This window comes from Halichoerus grypus, chromosome 12 (genome assembly GCF_964656455.1).
Source record: "Halichoerus grypus chromosome 12, mHalGry1.hap1.1, whole genome shotgun sequence".
Classification (NCBI taxonomy): domain Eukaryota; kingdom Metazoa; phylum Chordata; class Mammalia; order Carnivora; family Phocidae; genus Halichoerus; species Halichoerus grypus.
This window is the reverse complement of record NC_135723.1, coordinates 21,921,329-21,938,686: the sequence shown is the minus strand read 5'-3', so window position 1 is coordinate 21,938,686 and position 17,358 is coordinate 21,921,329. Positions and strand designations below refer to the sequence as shown.

The window sequence follows — 17,358 nt, the reverse complement described above, 5'->3', positions numbered from 1 at the left end:
AGGAAAGAGAAATTAGACCAGAGACTGACAAGGTATTGCCAGGCAGTATGGTGTCTACTTGATGTCTATGACCTTACTTGTAAGTAGAAATGAATAAATACATAAATGTGTTTTCTTCCACTAAAAAATAAATAAATAAATAAATAAATAAATAAATAAATGGTCCCCAGGAGATTCAGATGATCAGCTAGATAGGTATTTGACATATTAAAAAATACTGGCTTTCAACTCTGCCTAAACTCAGAATCTCCTCAGGTGCTTTTAAAACCAAGAAATCCTGGGCTCCACACCGGACCAATTAGAGCACAACATCCAGGAGGGGAGCCCAGGCATTTTCTTAAAACAGCATCCTAAGATGATTTTAATGAGTAGAGAACCGCTGGTTTAAAACCCAAGAGAGACAGAGAAATAAATATGAAAAAGACATAAGAAAACCACAAATAATTTGAAATAATTTTGAAGATGAATTTAAAATATGAGGACATGATTCAGCAGTAAAAATACTTCTTTGATTTTGCCATTTTCACTTAGGGAATTGGTTCTCAGCTCTGGCCGCTCACTGTAATCACCGGGGCAGCTTCTGATGTCTGACTCTCCTGCCAGGGATTCTGATTTAATTGGTCTGGGAGGTAGGCGGGGGGATGAGGATGTAAAAAGCTCTCCAGGTGACGATAACACACAGCTGAAGGTCAAAACCACTGACTTAGGGAATGGCAATATAAACACCCACATCCAAACAAAAAAGAAAATAAACTGGGTAGGGTGTAAATAAAGTGTGGGCAATGCATTACATCACTGTCTTTGCTTATGTGTGTCTTCGAAATATTTAATAAAAAATTACAAAACAGAAGAATATCTTGCTTAGGTTTTTCAAAGTCTTGTTTCTATTCCTATGTTCTGAACACAAGAGGGAGTTGTGTGTAGCTGGGCAGTGCAACACCCATTAAACTTTACACAAATACAGTCTCAGTTATTACAAACATTTTGCTCTAGGTTTAAATTAGGAGCAAGTCTCAAAGAAAGATCTCAAAATATTAGATGGATTTAGGAAATCATTAGGGTATGTACTCTCTGTAGGGTTGCCAAATAAAATATAGGATGCCCATTAAATTTCAATGCAAACACCAAATACTTTTTTAGGATATGTCCCCAAATATTGCATAGAGCATACTTATATTAAAATTTTGTGCTTTATCTCAAATTTTACTGGGCATCTTATATTTTCTTTGCTAAATGTGGCAACCATAACTCTCTGTAGGTTAGGAAGAGACAGAGATAAGAGGGGATTTTCAAATATTTTTGAGGTGTTAGGACTCTGGCTATAGTCTATGTCTCCTTGAGATATCTGTTTAGCAGTTTTTTCTTATCCGGGAAAAGAAAGGAGTGCTGGAGGGGTAAGGACAGGACAGGAGAAGAGGGTGTTATAGAGAAAGGCTGCCCTTTTGGGGAACTTTTAATGCTCATCAATAATGATTAAATAATTAAAGCCATGAAGGCTATCAATAACCCCCTTATCAGAAGAAGAGCAGCAAAGAAACCAAGGGACCAACACGAGCAGATCAAATGACTAGACTCTGATCTGACAGATAATGAGCTTCCAGTGTGCTGATTAAAATATAAATCACCAAGTTGTAAAACCACACAAACTCTCACATGAGAAATGTCACTTCTAAGATGGTCAAAAGGGACAAATCTTCTGACAGGTCCTCCAACAAAAATACTAGCAACCGAAAAGCAAAATGACCTAGAGGTTCAAATCCTGTTTTCCACAGCCATGAAAGAAGGGATTTAAAAACAGTTTTCGTCATAGATTTCTAGGTCTGAAAGTCCATCTTGAAGATGATCCAATGTAACCCCCTCCCTTTGTAGGTCAGAAAACAGAACCATCTACATTCATGTAGGGGTAAGTGACGTCTCCAAAACAAACCTGGTTTCGTATTCAAAGTAGCCATCAAATTTAAAAGGCACAGATATTTATAAATAAAAACTGTAACAAAACACTGGCACCATTTTTAACTTCAAATTAAGGCAAGAATCAGCTGCTTGCCGATAACAGAGATGCACGCTGGTTTTGTGGGAGATACTCCAGCATGGAGGTGAGGGTCGGGGTCCAGCTTTAGCTCTGCTGCGCGAGCCCCTGAGCCATTCAATACCGTTACAACAGGGCCAACTACACCAGGAGATTCCATGCTTGGAAGCGTGTCCGAATCATCTAGGGAGCCTGAAACAACTGGTTTCCAGGTCCTTTAGACATACTGATTTAGTAATTCTGGAATCTGTACTGTTTAAAAGTCATGGAGGGAGATTGAAGAACAACCTGTTGGGAAACGAGACGGTGATCAGAAACCCAATGCTGTGGATTTCTGTTCAGTGATGGCTACGTAGGGCTCAAAAATGCTTGTTGAATATATATAGAAAAACAACTTGCCTCTCTGAGTCCTAGTGTCCTCCTCATCCTTAAATAGTATTTCCAGTGACAACATTCTGAGAACAGTATTTGGCAAGCTTGTTCAAAATGCCAATTAAATCTCTGTGGATTTAGCTAGAATGGATTCAGTTGTCTGAAACTAAGACACCCCACCCCACCACACACACACACGCACACACACATACAAACACACACCAGTTCAGTAATGCTTTTCAGTTTGTGAGTGAGTGAGTATTCTTCACTGTGGACTGGAGGTATCAGAAGAGAGAGAGTTTCAGGGCATCTGTCTATTCAAAGTAATCAACTTATATATCTATAACTCTCATTATAATTATATAATTAATTACATAATAATCTAATTAGTCCTAATGCTTATGTTGACCTTCTCATTCCAAGTATGCAAGCACATGCCCAAACTTACTATATCTTTCACATAATTACTCTATGGGCATCAGCATGAACAACTAACAAAAATAAATGTTATTTATTATGAAAATTTTCTACACTTCCCAGGGCATAAGCTTTTCTATAATGGGCATAGCATATAGAAAAAGCTTCATGAGTTGTAGTCCAGGAAACAATTTTACACTTATGACCTTATCAGCCTTTTCCTGAAAGCAATCTGAAAAAGTTGTTTCCTTTTGTCTAGTCTTCTGGGACTCTTAACATATATTATTTGCTTTTCCTTATTAACAATCATTGATTAACTTCGGTGGCCAATACGTACAAAGAGCCAAAGGCCCTAAAATCTATGCAACCTGCTCCTAAATGTGGACAGTAAGCTCTGTGAGGCCAGGACCACTGTCCCCGAAACACTGGGCACATACTCCCGCACGCAGCAGCCCCCAGACATTTTGTGACTGAATGCTCTCCAGGTGTGTTTGAGTGGGGGGGGCCAAAGGTGCCAGAGTACTTAGCTTGGGACTCTGCCCATCCTTTCCCTCTTCTTTTAGATTTATCATCCTCCTCTTAAATTCCTCTGCCAAAGGATTATTAGATTTCTATCCAGAGATGCAACATCATACGGTATAAGCTTTGGGTTCAGAAGGACCATGCCTGGAGGCTGGAACTGGCACTTAACAGCTGTGTGTTTTTTGCAAGGTACTCAGTTTTCTGTCCCTTTATCTGCTTATCTGTAAACGGCAGTTACATGTATAGGCTGTGGAGTCACACAGAGCATGTTCTGATTCTGCCATGATGATAGGACATCTGCATGCTATTTGTCTTCTCTAAGTGGAGTGACCCTAAGTCCTGGCTTATGCTTGCTGTCCCAGAGTAATTATTACTTCCAAAAGTGTGCTCAATTGGAAAATAAATTCTATGTTTCCTTCAGATTCTTCAGTGGTGACAGTGAAATAAACATAAAACTTTTTTTTTTTTAAGATTTTATTTATTTGACAGAGAGAGACACAGCGAGAGAGGGAACACAAGCAGGGGGAGTGGGAGAGGGAGAAGCAGGCTTCCCGCGGAGCAGGGAGCCCGATGTGGGGCTCCATCCCAGGACCCTGGGACCATGACCTGAGCCGAAGGCAGACGCTTAACGACTGAGCCACCCAGGCGCCCCAACATAAAACTAATATAGATCTGTGAGGAATGAATTAGAAAATGTTTCCAAAGTACCTATTGTGGGGCCTGGCACACAGTAAGTGCTTAATAAGTGTGACTGTTATTATTACTGCTGTGGGCAGGAGACCTCATTTCCTTCAATCTCAGGTTGCTTATTAGAAAATGGGGATAATGATTTTCCTCCGTTTTTAATTATCTTTTTGAATCACTAATATATTCACATGGCTCAAAAATTCATGTATAAAAAGAATTAAAGGGCAGTCTCACTTCCAGTCTGTGGCTGGGAGACAACCATGGTGTCAGCTTCCTGTGTGTCTTTCCAGAAATATTTTACACAGGCGGATATGAATAGTCTCCTTCTCATGAATGGTAGAATGACTTAATACTGTTCCGCACCTTGCTTTATTCACTTAATATTTCTTGGTGATCTTTCCATACCACTATAAAATAGATTCTTCATTTTTTTAAAGATTTATGTATCCACTTGAGAGAGCGAGCAAGAGTGCAAGACGGTGAGGGGGAGAGGGAGAGAGAGAACCTCAAGCAGACTCCTCACTGAGCACGGAGCCGGATGTGGGGCTCGATCTCATGACCCTGAAATCATGACCCGAGCTGAAACCAAGAGTCAATACCAAACCGACCAAACCACCCAGGCATCCCCTCATTGTTTTGTTTTTTAAACAGCTGCATATATGCCATTATGTGGATGCTTATAATTTGTCTAGCTAGTCCCGACAGTGCTGCACTGAGGATTAATGTAAGAATTATAAAGCACTTAGAATAAGGGACTCCATAGATATTTATGATTACCTTTTTAATCAATCTCACACTTATTTCCTTTTACCTGCTCCATTTCTCAATGCCTTGGGTCTCCATTCATTCATTCAATACGATTCTACTGACTCTCTACCTCCATGTTTGGCTGTCACATCCACGTTGGCTTAGAGATCAATAAGCTAGGGCACGTGCCCTCAGGACCCTTGTCATCTAATGTCTTTGCAGCATTCTACCTCCTTTTAAGGATTTCTTACAGGTGGGTAGAATCATACGGAATGATAGAGCATATAGGGGAACACAGAAAGTTCTGGGGATGGGAGCGAGAGATTGTCGGCAAGGAAATACCATTTAGGAAATGAGATCAAGGGCCTTTGATATATAAATCATGATTTTTTTCCTTATAAAATATATGAACATTGTGGAAATTTGGAAATTTTTCATTTTTCTCATGCATAAATAATACATACTGAATGTATATCATGAATACATACATTTGTGCCATATATAATGTATATTTACATGGCTGGATATTGTCTTAAAAGTTTTGCATTAAAATGTTTGTTTTTAAAGATTTTATTAATTTATTTGAGAGAGAGAGAGGGAGAGAGAATTTGAAGCAGACTCCACACTGAGCATGGAACCAGACGCAGGGCTCTATCTCAAGACCCTGAGATCATGACCTGAGCCAAAATCAAGAGTCAACACCTGACTGAGCCATCCGGCACCCCTACATTAAAAATTTTTTACTTACCATGATATCATAAGCATTTTGCCACATTAATAAACAACTTCAGAAGCATAATTTTTAATGGTTGCATAATATTTTCTAATATACATATACAATGATTTAGTTAACCACCTTCCTTATTATTAGATGCTTCGGCTACTTTAAGTAAGCTCTACGCCCAATGTGGGGCTTGAAATCACAACCCTGAGATCAAGAGTCACATGCTCTACTGACTGAGATAGGCAGGCAACCCCAAATTTTTGCCATTACAAGTGGAATTCTGGTTTTGATCTGCGTGAATTCATATGCGATAGTAATAAAAAAAAGTTCACCTTTAAACAATGTCAATACTCATTTTAAGTACTGGGTAACTTACAAAGTGAGTATATAAAAACTATAAATTGACTTAAAATAATATGAATGGTAGACAATTTATGTCAGCTTCTTCTTTATACACAACAATAAACATAATTACAGCAGTTAACATTTACTGAGACTGTGGGATTAAAGACTCACAGCATCCATGTGAGGTAAGAATTACCCACATTTTTCAGATGACGTATCTGAGGCTCTGATAGGATAAGAACAGCCAGAATGGGATTCAGGTCTGCTGATTTCAGAAACCATGCATGTATGCAATGCTGCCTCATTAACGGTGTGTCAGATTGATCATGCCAGAATGTTTAGCCGATGTTATTTAAATGATATTAATTATAGGCATGTATTCTCACTTGTGATTTACTGCTTATGAAGCCTGGTGGTTTTTAAGCACATTGGAAGGCTTCAGAGAGGATACTGGATTTGAAGCCGCTCTTGAATAATGGGTAGAAGGCAGAAGGAAGGGCACGTGATTCTGCACCAAGATGTGAAAAGTAAAAATACAAAATGTTCATAGAACACCAAAAGCACTGGTAGAAATCCTATTTTGAGTGGTTACAGAAAATGAAACTGGAGAGGTTGAACAGAGCCAGGTGTTATAGGACCGTAAAGGGCAGGCTCTAGGCTCCAAATGAGTCCATATGCTCTAGTTATTTGACTCTATTTCCATCCTACTTTGTTCTATATAGAACCACCTTCTATGGAAAAATTATTCAATTCCATTAAAAAATGAAGTCCCCTCTAACACTGATTTGCTGTGACTCCCTCAGTTGATAAATTCTAAGATTTATTTTTCAGCTGGAACACTTGAAATATCATTAATACTCACAAGATATGCTTCCAGAATCTTCTTTGGGGTAAAAAGCTCAGCAATTCAAATTGGTGCTTAGATTTGAGTGACAGATATTTTAATAAGAAAAAGTTCTGAGGGTTGCATGGCTGGCTCAGTCAGTTAAGCGCCCGCCTTCGGCTCAGGTCATGATCCCCACTCAGCAGGGAGTCTGCTTTTCCCTTTCCCTCTGCCCCTCCCACAGCTTGTGTTCTCTCTCTGTCAAATAAATAAAATCTTAAAAAAAAAAAAAAGTTCTGAATGAATTTTAAGTAAAAACAGAAGAAGAATCTACTGGTTTACCAGTCATTTCTTTTTCTAAAATGGTAACTTCAGGTCATAATAATACAGACACAATAAAACTGCAAGTATTATGGGAGGGTTAGTTATGAAAAGCAACAGTTTTCCACCCCTCTTCTCCCCAAGTGTAGCCTTATTCCTTGAAGCAACTATTTTCTTAAAATCATTTTTGTTTTTAGTTCCTCTGGTGGATTTATTTTGAACTCTACATCAGCATTTCTTAAAAAATGCTATTAGTATTCTGGGTAGGACTTGTGTGGAACTCTCCTGTGCATTTAGCATCTTTGTCCCTGACACTAAATGCTAGCAGCCCCCTTCAATCACTTTGACACATTTCCAAATCTCTAAGACTGAGAGCTACTTCCTCGAAAAGTTAAAAACAGAACTACCCTATGACCCGGCAAATCACTCTTTTTGTATCCTTTGGATAAATATCCAAAGGATACAAAAAGAGTGATTCGGAAGGGCACATGCACCCCAATGTTCATAGCAGCAATGTCCACAGTAGCCAAAGTATGGAAAGAGCCCATGTGTCCATCGACAGATGAATGGAGAAAGAAGTTGTGGTACACACACACACACACACACACACACACACACACAATGGACTATTACGCAGCCATCAAAAAAATGAAATCTTGCCATTTGCAATGACGTGGATAGAACTAGAGGGTATTATGCTAAGTGAAATTAGTCAGAGAAAGACAAATATCATATGATCTCACTCATATGTGGAATTTAAAGATTTTATTTATTATTTTTATTTATTTGACAGAGAGAGAGAGCACAAGTAGAGGGAGCGGGAGAGGGAGAAGCAGGCTCCCCACTGAGCAGGGAGCCCGATGTGGGACTCGATCCCAGGACCCCGGGATCATGACCTGAGCTGAAGGTCAACCATCTGAGCCACCCAGGCGCCCCATATGTGGAATTTAAAAACCAAAATAGATGAACATAGGGGAAGGGAAAGAAAAATAAAATAAGATAAAAACAGAGAGGGAGGCAACCCGTAAGAGACTCTTAACTATAGTAAACAAACTGAGGGCTGCTGGAGGGGAGGTTGGTGGGGGGATGGGGTAACTGGGTGATGGACATTAAGGACAGCACTTAATGTAATGAGCACTGGGTGTTATATATACCTGATGAATCACCACATTATACCCCTGAAACTAATGATAGACTATATGTTAACTAAATTGAATTTAAATAAAAAAATTCAAAAAATATATTTAAAAAGTTTGAGTACTACTATTCTAAGTAATAGAATGATACAGCTATTTTTTAAATCATTGAATTCGGACATCTGTGAATGCTTATCATTAAAAATGAATATTTAAGTCTTCTTACTTCTCATTATTTTTGCTAGATTGTATTACTATTTTAAAAAAAATTATTTGAGAGAGAGAGAGAGAGCACACGTGAGAGCTAGAGAGAGCATGAGTAGGGGGAGGGTTAGCAGACTCCCCCCTGAGCAGGGAGCCTGATGTGGGGCTCGGTCCCAGGACCCCGGGATCATGACCTGAGCAGAAGGCAGACGGTTAACCGATGAGCCACCCAGGCGTCCCTGTATTACTATTTTAATTTGTTTATTTATGTAACAAATATAGGCAAATTCCTTCTCTTACCTCCTTCTGGAATTTCTATTAGACATTTGTTGGAACTTCTCATTATATCATTGTGTTTTTTAACCTCTGACATTTCCCATCTTTTTATCCCAATGACCTGATTCCAGACAGTCTTCTCAGATTTGGCTTCTAATTTACTAACTTACCTTTGGTTCCAATATGTTGTTTAGCTAGAACATTAATTAAAAAAATTCAATGTCTGTATTTTTTATTTCTGTATCTTCTTTTTTTCATAGTGTACTATTTTCCCTTGTTTTGTATTCTTTTTATCTCTTTAATAATTTTTAACACACTTAAGATTTTGTTGATATGTTTCCATTATCTTATATTCTTGAGGATTTAATTCTTCTATTTGTTTTTTGTTTTTGTTTTTTAAAGATTTTATTTATTTGACAGAGAGAGACACAGCAAGAGAGGGAACACAAGCAGGGGGAGTGCGAGAGGGAGAAGCAGTCTTCCTGCTGAGCAGGGAGCCCGATGCGGGGCTCAATCCCAGGACCCCGGGATCATGACCTGAGCTGAAGGCAGAGGCTTAACGACTGAGCCACCAAGGCGCCCCTAATTCTATTTGTTTTCTTTGTTGATATTCTCTTATGGTTGTTGGCAGGTTTGTCTTTTTTTAATGGACCATATTTTATTTTTTTAAAGATTTTATTTATTTATTTGAGAGAGAGAGTGAGAGAGAGTGAGCACAAGAGGGGGGAAGGATCAGAGGGAGAGGGAGAAGCCGACTCTCCAAGGAGCAGGGAGCCCGATGCGGGGCTTGATCCCGGGACTCTGGGATCGTGACCTGAGCCGAAGGCAGAAGCTAAACCAACTGAGCCACCCAGGTGCCCCAGTTGGCAGGTTTTTAAAATAGTGAGCTCATATTAAATGGGAGAAGGGGTGGTTCCTTGTCTCTTTAGGCCTGAGGCCATGTCTTCTTTCCAGGTTTGCATGTATGACCCCATCCCTACACCCTATGATTTTTTTCCCCACAGAGAAACTCCTATGGGGTGTGCTGAGTATGAGCTTGCACTTACTGTTCTCTTAAAACAGTCTTCTGCATTCTTCTGGTAGTCTTTATTTAAAGTTTATTTAACTTTAACTTTATTTAAAGTATCTTTTGTTTTTGTGTGTTTGTACATATGAGTCAGCTTAGTCCTTCAGTTGCCCAAGGCCCCATTATTATAACTACATTAAAATTGTTCATTACTGGTTCTATCTATTGAATAGAATTAAAGTCATTCTAGGGTGCCTGGGTGGCTCAGTCGTTAGGCGTCTGCCTTCGGCTCAGGCCATGATCCCAGGGTCCTGGGATTGAGCCCCACATTGGGCTCCCTGCTCGGCGGGAAGCTTGCTTTCCCTCTCCCACTCTCTTGCTTGTGTTCCCTCTCTCGCTGTGTCTCTGTCAAGTGAATAAGTAAAATCTTAAAAAAAAAAAAAAAAAAAAGGAATTAAAGTCATTCTTCTTGGAGCTGATTACTTGACCTAATTTGTATTAATTTCTTTCTAAGCCTGGTGCACATCTGTCAGCCAAGGATTTATTTTAATTGCACTTGGGGAGTTACACTCTTTCCTATTCCACACTTTCCTCCTTCTCACTTTCTACCCTCATTTTGCTGGAACACATCCTTAGGTAATTGATTCAGAAAGGGAACCTGGAAGCAAAGGGCCTCAATCTTTGCAAGTCTGAAAATGTCTTCATGTCATCCTCACACCTACTGATAATTTCACTGGCAATAGAATTTTAAGTTCAAAATAATTTTCCCTCATAATTTTTATTTTATTTTATTTTTTATTTTTTAGAGAAAGAGTGTGTGACCAGGGATAGAGGGAGAGGGAGAGAGAATCTTAAGCAGGTTCCATGCTCTCAACACGGAGCCCAATGAGGGCTTGATCTCATGACCCCTAGATCATGACCTGAGCTGAAATCAAGGGTTGAACGCTTACCGACTAAGCCACCCAGGCGCCCCTTCACTCATAAATTTGAAGGCATTGCTTTATCACATTTCAGTATCCAGTTCATTGATGAGAAACTTTATGTCAATCTTAAGTAACTTCATATTCCCTTTTAGAAACTAGTTTTAGGAGCCTTGCTATATTCTTGATTCTGAAATTTTATAATGATTGTATATTTGTATGGATGCTTTTTCCATTCACTTGCTGGATCCTTTTTATCTCCTACTTCTCCTCAACTACAGGAATTTTTTCCTAGTATTTCTTTGTCAATCTCTTTCCCGCCATTTTTATTTTGTTTTGATTTTTTCTTTCTAGAGCTGCAATAGGTTGATATTGGACTTACTGGACTGCTCTTCTATGTTTTTTCATCTTTCCTAGCATATATATTCTCTGACAGATTTCTTAAACTTTTTTTTTCAATTCCAGTACAGTTAACATAGTGTTATACTAGATTTCTTAAACTTTATCTTTTAGTCCTTCTAATAAGTTATTTTTATTAATCATTTTTTAAAGAAAATTTGAAACTATTTTGGTTTTCTGATTGTTCCTTCTTAAAAGAATTCTGTTTTTGTGTAAGGAAACTATCTTTTTAATCACTCTGAGGGTACTCAGATTTTTTAAAAGCTAATTTAAATAATTTCCCTGAATGATCTCCCCTCTGGCATTAGTAACTGTTTATCTTTTTTTTTTTTAAATGCTCCTTCATATGTTAGGTTATTCTTAGTTATATACTTATATTTATAAATTAAAGACTTCGTTAACTTTTCTCATTTTCCTCCACTATCACATATCAAGTGTTTCCAGCATAGGACCCTTCCTTGAATAATATGGTGACCAAAGTCGGCTCTGCTGAGGGCTCGCTTGATTTTAGGGTTAAGAGGCAAGAACTGGCTTGTAGGCTAGGGCCCACCCTCTTTCCAAGTGCTAGGAAGAAAAAGGATTTATCTATAATACCAAACTCACATTAGAAACATGGCTTCATTTTAATTAATGTGTAAGAATTTCCGTTAATCTCTCTGCTTCAATGCCTCTGCTCATGCCTGCTCTGTCTTTGCTGACTCCACGCCCAGAGCTTCTTTCTAGAAGATCCCTCTCATTCCCATGGCGGTCCTTCTTGCACTAATCCTTAGTTCTGTTTCATCGTTTACTTTCCTCCAAACATTTGTCTATCTCATTCTCTTCTGAGTTCTTCCTATTCTTTGCATAATTTTATAGCCTTTTAAAAACAGTTACAGGTTAGAGAGAAGGCAATGCTTGTGCTTAATCCTTCACTTATTATTTTTTCATTTTGAAAACTGAGCAAGTGTGTGCCGAATTTTATGAATCAAACCATTTTTAATATAAAATGCATAGAAGTATGGAGAAGGATTTGAAAGCATTTACCACAAAACTGTAAATAGAGGTTACGTTTGGATGGTGGAATAGTGGGTAATTTTCTTTTTATTTGTACTTTCTAGGATTTCCATAGCACACACTATCATTTTTGTAACAAATGTAATAAAAGCAAGTTGTAAGTGCTGATGATAGGAGTACAAAGGACTTTCTGTATCCTCGCAGAGGAGGTGTCTGCAAAAACACAGGAGACCCTTGGCTGAAGAGTGAGAGTCACGTTCAGAGACCTCCCAGAAGCCCCGGTTTGAGAATACCACTGAGAGATGGGTGTGGATACACTGCCTGACCGACCTAAGCTATCAGGTTTGTTTTTGTAACCTGCTTCACATGTAACCCTAGAGGCAGGTACTATTTTCTCTGTTGCCAGTTAACATACCAGGCCCCCACTGAGAGCTGAACCCAGAAGCACCGAGAGAGTCTGCTGTGGGAATCACACACGAGGGGCCAGGTGGGTAATGACAAGGGCTGAAGTGAAGCCATCTAGAGAGCATGTGCCAACCCAAAGGGGTTAGCTCCCACTCAGCTCTTGCTGAATACCGGCTTCTAGTTAAAGATTTTCTTTATATTCAGATTCAATTTACATAGAGTGAGCTGCACAGATCAGTGTGTGGTTTAATGAGTTCCACCACGCATTTCAGACTATTATGAATAGAAACTTTTCGTCACCCAGAAATTTTCCTTGTGCTCCTACTTAGTTAATCCCTGCCGTATCCCTAAAATCACCATAGATTAGTTTTGCCTATTCTGTAACTTCATATAAAGATTGATTTATTTGAGAGAGAGAGAGAGAGAGGGACAGGGAGGGGGGAGGCAGAGGGGTGGAGGGAGACGGAGAGAGAAACTTAGGCGACTCCGCACTAGGCGCAGAGCCCAACGTGGGGCTCGATCTCTGGATGCTGAATCACAGCCTGAACGGAAACCAAGAGTCAGGTGCTCAACTGACTGAGCCACCCAGGCCCCGCATTCCACAACTGCATATAAATAGAACATCCAATTTTTAAAGAGAACTTGAAACTACATTTTAACGAAACTATCACTTTTTCAATGTTACACAAGTATTTATAAAACAATGTGCAGACTCAAGAAAACACACAGGCTAAATTCAGCCAAGCAGCAGTGCGGCCCCTTTCTGCCTGGGCTACAGTAGAAACCAAGATATAGTTTGTATATATTAATTTCTCTCACCATTGTTGGCTTTAGTACTACCTGGCAGTTTTTATTCTTTAGCAACTAGTAGTGCATTCCTTTTTTTTTTATTTTTAAAGATTTTTATTTATTTATTTGACAGAGAGATAGAGAGAGAGAGAGAGCGCGCACAAGCAGGGGGAGTGGCAGGCAGAGGGAGAGGGAGAAGAAGATTCCCCACCGAGCAGGGGGAGCCCGAGGCGGGACTCGATCGCAGGACCCTGGGATCATGACCTGAGCCGAAGGCAGATGCTTAACCGACTGAGCCCCCAGGTGCCCCCTAGGAGTGCATTCTTTAAAAAGGAAGGGAGAGCCTCACCTGCAGGGTACCAAGCCAGTAAGGAGAATGGGAGACTGAATCCCACTCTATGGCCAGCCTTGGGGAGAAAGGAATCCCTAGGGAAAGAACGGGTAGGGACTGATTTGTGAGGAAGGGAAAGCTGGAGACCACCTGGAGGGTGTAACAAAGAAGAAACAGATCTCAGGGCTGCTGGAATTTTGACTAAACAGTAAGAAACTTCACCTTCCTATCACTTCACAAGCATCCCTCTGAAAAGGCCCTAAAAGGCCCCGTATGATCTTCAGCATTCTCCCAAGCTCCTGCCCCACAGCCACTTGCATTTCCTCCTACTTCCCGCCTCCTCACTCTGCTCTAGCCCCGGGGACCTCCCTGCTGTGTGCCAGGCACACCCCTGACTCCTGGCCCGGAGCTCCCAGAACCTTCTCCTTCACCACCTTCAGGTCTGTGCTCAACACCATTTTCTCAGCTGAAGATTGTCCTAACTACCTTATTTTAAAAATTGCCCACCCAGCCCCTCCACTGCCTTCTCCCCAGCTTTATTTTTATCCATAGCACACATCACCCTCTGACCCACACTGTACTTACTTCATTTTCTGTCTGTCCTCTTCCCTTCGTGAGAATGAAAGCCAAAAGAGGACAGGCACAGAACAGGAATTCACTGGACATTTGTTGAATGAATGAGTGAATCGAGGAGGGAAGGAAGAAGAAATGAAAACCCCTGCTAGCTTTGGATTTGGTTGTTAAAAGTGTTCAATCAGACAGGGACTAGTTGAAGAAATTTTATCATTTCTAATTATCTTGCAACATTTCCACTGGATATTCTTTTCTAGTTACCTTGCAACATTTAATTGTTTTGAGAGAGTAAAGATTTAAAAAGAAAACGAATAATAATCCTAGGGACCAGAACAACACTAACAGTACTCATTAACTTCAAAAATTAGGTTTGTGGGAGGAAAAATGCTTAAACACATAACTGGGCATTTGAATTAATAATTAAGTTTTTTACTTAAAGTTTTAACTTGAAGTTACGAGGACAAAGCCCATCTTTTCATAGTACATTTACTCCTATCTTTCTTTTTTTTTTTAATTTTTTTTTTTATTTATTCATTTGAGAGAGAGAGAGAGAGAGAGAGCCTGAGCAGGGGGAGGGGCAGAGGGAGAAGCAGGCTCCCCACTGAGCCAGGAGCCTGACGTGGGGCTCGATCCCAGGACCCCGGAATCATGACCCGAGTCGAAGGCAGACGCTTAACCATCTGAGCCACCCAGGTGCCCCTACTCCTATCTTTCTTTTAAAGATTTTAAAGTAATCTCTACACCCAATGTGGGGCTGGAACACATAATCCTGAGATCAAGAGTCACATGTTCCACCAACTGAGCCAGCCAGGCACCCCACATTTACTCTATCTTAATTTATTTAAGAAGAAAGTAAAGAATAAATTATGAAATAACAAAACAGCATGTGCCCAATATTACTAAATATTTGAGAATAATGATCAGCAATAAACATATAAAAATGAATCCAACACAAGATTTGTTTTTTAATGGCAGGGATGCAACCACCTCTCGGTAAATGGAGAGATGGGGGCTGAGCTGGTTCTGTAGGTCTGCATTCGATTTTTGATACCAGGTAAGGCCATTTCCTCTAAAACACAAAGGTAAAGAATTCTAGTGTCAGTAGCTTTCCTAAGCTAAGAAAAAAATATATTCCCCAACCCAAGACATTATTTAGAATTAGCCCAGGCCCTGGGATTGGCCCATGCTGGATTAGACCAAGTGTGTCCAGGCTGTCAATTCACCTAAGGAGATACCCTCTATCCACCATGTTTGGAAGACAGCAGGGAACATACTGGAATCATGGGCCACAAGCCCATATTTTCCAACACATAGCAGGTGAAATACAATGACTTGCCCAAGTTTTGGAAAGCCTGAGAATAAACTTGGAGCAGCCCTAAGACCAACAGTAGAGACAAAAGAAATGAAATTAAGTGTAGCTCCTTGCCGTCCATGGGCCTTCTTACCCTTGTTCTATGTTTCCTCCTTAATGCCTTTCCATCTTTTGTCAGCTCATGTCTGTTTCTCTTTTACTGATCTGACAGTCACACATCCACACTGTTTTTTTCTTCTTCTAAGTGTTTTGGGATGTGAAGGGCAGTAGGAGAAAAAAAGAGTACGATAAACAGAAATAAATTTTATGGATTACAATTTAGTAAATTATATCTTTAAATCTAAGAATAATTTTCAAAGTGTGAACATCTACAGAATTAACAATGGAATGGCAACAAGACTGGGTCCCAAACAAATGATTAAGGTAAACAATATGCTCTTTTTTTCCTATCCCACTTCTGGTAACTGGATAGTCTACTACCTGAGAAGGTGTGAGGATCACCTTTTTTATCTTAGTTTGGACACAGAAGCTCACATTTCAGCAACAATCAAGGTCATCATCTTTATCCCTTGCTGACACTTTTCTCCCATACCCCTCACACACAGATCACAGATCACCTCTAGGAAAAAATTTCAACAGGCTATTGAACACTGGCATGGATACCCCAAGGAGAGAGATAATCGTCTCTGGGGACATTAGGAACAGCTAATCATCTTGGATAGGCAGAGTTACACGGAGTTCAGTCCATCGAAACATACCGGGTGCTAAGGACTTGCAAAGCATTGTGGGAATACTGAACCAGTGAGAAGGCACATTACCTTCCCTAAATAAACTAAAGTCCCTGATGTGGACTGCTTCTTAGGAAGGCATGTTTAGGCTTCGTTACCACTGAGTCTATATAATCCTGGGCCAGGCTATGTATAGAAGGGATTTTGTGGATCTGCTTTCTATCTTCAGGTGACATAATCTTAGAATCAGTTCTTGGTGATTTTTTAACCCAGTGATTCTCAATCTTGGCTGGACATTAGTGTTTCCTGGTAGGGGGTTGGGGAGGCTTTTAAAAAAAAAAAAAAAAAAAAAAAAAAAAGAGATGTCTGGGCCTGCCCCAGTCTAATTACATCAGAATCTCTGACCCAGTATTTTTTTTTTTTAAATAAACTCTCCCTGTGATTGAAATGCAAAGAATTATACTTTAGTAGTTGAGAATCACTGATCCCATATGACACAGAAAAAAAATGAATGTCCAAAGAATTTAATTGACTTGTTACTTGCCCAAGATCACACACTTAGTTAAGGGCAGAGCTTGGATTAAAACCATGATCTCGGGGCACCTGGGTGGTTCAGTTGGCTAAGAATCTGCCTTCAGCTCAGGTCATGATCCCAGGGTCCTGGGATCGAGCCCCGAGTCGTACTCTTCACTCATCAGAGAGTCTGCTGCTCCCTCTGCCCCTCACCCTGCTTGTATGCTCTCTCTCAAGTAAATAAATAAAATCTTAAAAAAAAAAAAATCATGATCTCCACCAGTTTACTCATCCAATTAATGTCTATCAATGGCATTCTAAGGTCGTGACCAACTATGTAGCTGTCACTCAGTAAGCTAAGTCAAAGCTGCTTCATAGCTAAGGATCAGTTAGGCTGGTCCTGATCCAAGTTAAAAAGAGAGAGTAAGCTGTGCTGCTTCTAGCATTCTCTCTCTTACCCTTTTCTTCCAAATCGTGGTTTATGATTCAGGACTCTGGAAATGTTAAGAAATCCTGTGCTCCACATCAAATCCATCACTACCTATGACCCACTTTCCCAGTTTATTAGTTCCAGGGGGACCTACCTACCCGAGTCCAAAGTGCAGCACAGAGGGCAGGGGACAGGGCCCCAGACGAGAGGTCTGGTATGGTTCAGCGAAACACGGCTTCGTAGGGCTGAGAGCTGGAGAAGGGACAGCTCGCTCCTCGGCCCTAGGACAGAAGGAAGGAAAGTTAATCCAGGGGTTGCTGGTTTGTTCTTTGAAAGAAGTTACGTCCAAAATGTTT

At 40.1% G+C, this 17,358-nt stretch overlaps 1 protein-coding gene and 1 long non-coding RNA gene across 2 annotated transcripts in view; both read right to left on the bottom strand.

The window, feature by feature from the left end:
* SLC26A5 (solute carrier family 26 member 5) overlaps nucleotides 1–17,358 on the bottom strand; it is a 54,072-nt gene that overhangs the window by 33,493 nt on the left and 3,221 nt on the right. Inside the window, exons 2-3 of the mRNA XM_078059845.1 lie at nucleotides 17,161–17,283; nucleotides 14,032–14,104 (exon numbers count right to left, since the gene is read on the bottom strand). The gene's annotated coding sequence lies outside the window, so the exon portion shown is untranslated. The remainder of the gene's footprint in view (nucleotides 1–14,031; nucleotides 14,105–17,160; nucleotides 17,284–17,358) is intronic.
* Nucleotides 14,961–15,571, bottom strand: LOC144379657 (uncharacterized). The gene is made up of 2 exons (XR_013442984.1): nucleotides 15,465–15,571; nucleotides 14,961–15,088 (listed from the first exon to the last, which is right to left on the bottom strand). It is a non-coding gene; the product is annotated as an uncharacterized LOC144379657 (long non-coding RNA).